Source organism: Lipotes vexillifer, unplaced genomic scaffold, assembly GCF_000442215.2.
Source record: "Lipotes vexillifer unplaced genomic scaffold, Lipotes_vexillifer_v1.1 scaffold773, whole genome shotgun sequence".
NCBI lineage: Eukaryota > Metazoa > Chordata > Mammalia > Artiodactyla > Lipotidae > Lipotes > Lipotes vexillifer.
The window spans coordinates 642,050-645,105 of NW_006786767.1; the positions used below are offsets into that span (position 1 = coordinate 642,050).

The 3,056-nt window shown below is 40.9% G+C and overlaps 1 protein-coding gene across 1 annotated transcript in view; it reads right to left on the reverse strand.

The window, feature by feature from the left end:
* BCL9 (BCL9 transcription coactivator) overlaps positions 1 to 3,056 on the reverse strand; it is an 88,045-nt gene that overhangs the window by 7,620 nt on the left and 77,369 nt on the right. The window lies entirely within an intron of this gene.

Sequence of the window (3,056 nt, forward strand, 5' to 3'; positions counted from 1 at the left end):
GCTGAATAACTTTAAAGCATGCCAAGGGAAAGCCACGCTGCCAAAGTGGATACATTTGAGTATCTATTTCGAGGAACAGGTTTGATATCACATGTCTACTATGTGTTTCTGATTCAGGGAGAGATTAGTTTCTTGGTATGTGGGAGGCTGTACCTAACACCTTTTTCTTTCCCCGAAAGTATAACTGGGTATGTAGACTTCTCATTGTCAATCAAAAAGTCTAATGTTTTCAACTGAAAGAGAAAGTCGTTGTCACGTCCAGCTCTGTACTCTGCCCGTCAGAGGCAGGAGGTACGGCCGCTCCACTTCAGCGTTTCCCCTGGCACGGTGACTAGTAAAGTACTCCTATCCTTGAGTTTCCAGGGGCCTGACATCTCCGATTTCTGTTTTCAGTTTGTGATCACTGATTCCATATGAGAATTTGTACATTAACTGTAGTAAGACCATCTGTAGGCAGGAAGGGTCTGCAGAGAAATCTGAGGCTATCTAGCTCATGGTGTCTCTTGATCTGTTCTTTCCAATAGACAGCACACAGCCCTTTCTACAGGCTGGATGATCGCCTTATTATTTATTAAGTACCGATGCTATACTAAGTCTTGGGTAAAGGCACACTCACCTACAATAGGTGACATGGACGCTGTCAGTGTCTGGAAGAGGGACTCGTAATGTTCTGGGTCTACACCTCGGCACTGCTGGAGGTACTGGTACTAGAGAATGGCGGTAATGAAGAACAGACAGGCCCAGTCTAGCGACTCCATCAAGGGATCTCTCACCAGCCTCCAGTGAGCTGCGTGATCCCTTTTTGATGTTCACTTGCTCCTACCTGTTCGCTTAATCCAGCCTGTATTTCCAAACCCCTAACACTCTTACTTACATCCCCACCTACTCTCTGCAATGTTTATCAAGGCACAGATTTGTACAGGAATCATCATGCATATCCCTGAACACAAACAGTTCACGTTCCGTGGGTATGTATGCAAATGTTCCACTTGCTGTTATTCTCCATGCATCTGTGTCTGCAGACCGAGACTGGTGGGGGTAAGACTGGCTGAACTTGGATGACTCTGGATGTTGCAATGTCCTCTGTCACTCTGACTCCTTAACTGGAGTGTGGAGGTCACCTTAATTTTCTCTCCAGTGCCAGTTTAAGTTTGGTTTTGTTGTTAAGGGTGGTCACTGATTTCCTACGAGGTGACCGTGACAGAAAAAACAGTTTAGTACCACCCTTTTTATTTTAGATTTGGAGCAATGGTGATTGGACTATTCCCAATTCCCTCCTTATAAACTCATTTTCTGATTTCATTTTAGTACCAGAGAAGGTGGAGGTGAAAACTGTCTTAATGACCTAAGATCTGTCATTAAGTCAATAAAATGTTGGTTTGAGTTGCAATGTACCCTGTGCATTCCAAAACAATATAAATTATAAATAAAATATTTTTAAAGTATAAATTTAAAAATATATACATTTAAAATATTATATATATCCATCGTCTACCCTTGAGAAGCAGAGATGCAGAGGGACGTGAAATTCTTTTCCTAGGCCTAGGAAAGCCTAAGCCTGCTATGTCACAGGGGGGACTTCTATGTTCATATACAACAAGGACGAAATGTCATCCATTCTGTATTGAATTGTCACTTCAGTCATTTATTGTCATTTAACCTTTCCCATGTTTAAGACTCATCCAAGTTTTAGATTTTATGCTTCCTGAACACAGGGACTGTATCTTGAACCTCTAGGGTCCCCACAGCATTTGGTGCAATGCCTTGACAATGTGAGACACAAGAAATATCTTTTGGTTCAATTTGGAACACTACATGTATTAAAACAACCATTATATGCATTTTCTAATGTAATTTATAGTAGGTGCTTAAGTTCCAGAGAGGAAACAGACTAACATTTACTATAATTTTGGAAATATCAAGCAATTAAAAGCATTCAATGGTTCTCTCACTTTGAAATAAATAAGAATCATTTTGAATGTCACTGAGACCTTAATTATGGTATCATCAGCATGTACTCCAGTACTGCAGTTTTTGTTGCTGCTTTTTCTCTGTTCAAGTAACTCAAGAGTGTTTGTTATTTTTTAAAATCCTGCTCTTTACAGAGGGTCTGAATTCAGAATTTCCCAGAGATGGCTACATGATGGAAATCCTAAGATATCTAAATATCTCCTTTTTTATTTTGTACCTCTTCTCTCCTAGTAATTCATCAATATATCAGCGTGTTAGTAGAAAAGGCCAATACAGTGTGATATGCCTAAAACCACACAATTAGGTTAAATGCTCAGAATGTAGTTTATACCATCAAGATTATCTCCCATTGAACCTTCATACACTGTTGGTGGGAATGTAAATTGGTGTAGCCACCATGGAAAACAGTGTGGAGATTTCACAAAAAATTAAAAATATAACTAACATACAATCCAGCAATTTCAGTCGTGGGTATTTATCCAAAGAAAACAAAAACACTGATTAGAAAAGATACATGTACCCTTACGTTGACTGCAGCATTATTTACAATAGCCAAGATATGGACGCAACCTAAGTGCCCATCAATAGATGAACAGATAAAGAAGATGTGGTACATATATACAATGGATTATTACTTGGCCATAAAAAAGAATATTGCCATTTTCAAAAACATGGATGGACCTAGAAGGTTTAGGCTAAGTGAAATAAGTCAGACAGAGAAAGACAAATACTGTATGATTTCACCTACATGTGGAAGCTAAAAAACAAAGCAAATGAACAAACCTAACTAAACAGAAACAGAGTCATAGATACAGAGAACAAACAGGTAGCTGAAAGAAGAGAGGAGGGTTGGGGAGAGGAGAGAAATAGGTGAGGAAAATTAAAAGGTACAATCTGGGCTTTCCTGGTGGCGCAGTGGTTGAGAATCCGCCTGCCGATGCAGGGAACGTGGGTTTGTGCCCCGGTCCGGGAAGATCCCACATGCCGCAGAGCGGCTGGTTCCGTGAGCCATGGCCGCTGAGCCTGCGCGTCCGGAGCCTGTGCTCCGCAACGGGAGAGGCCACAGCAGTGAGAGGCCCGCATAC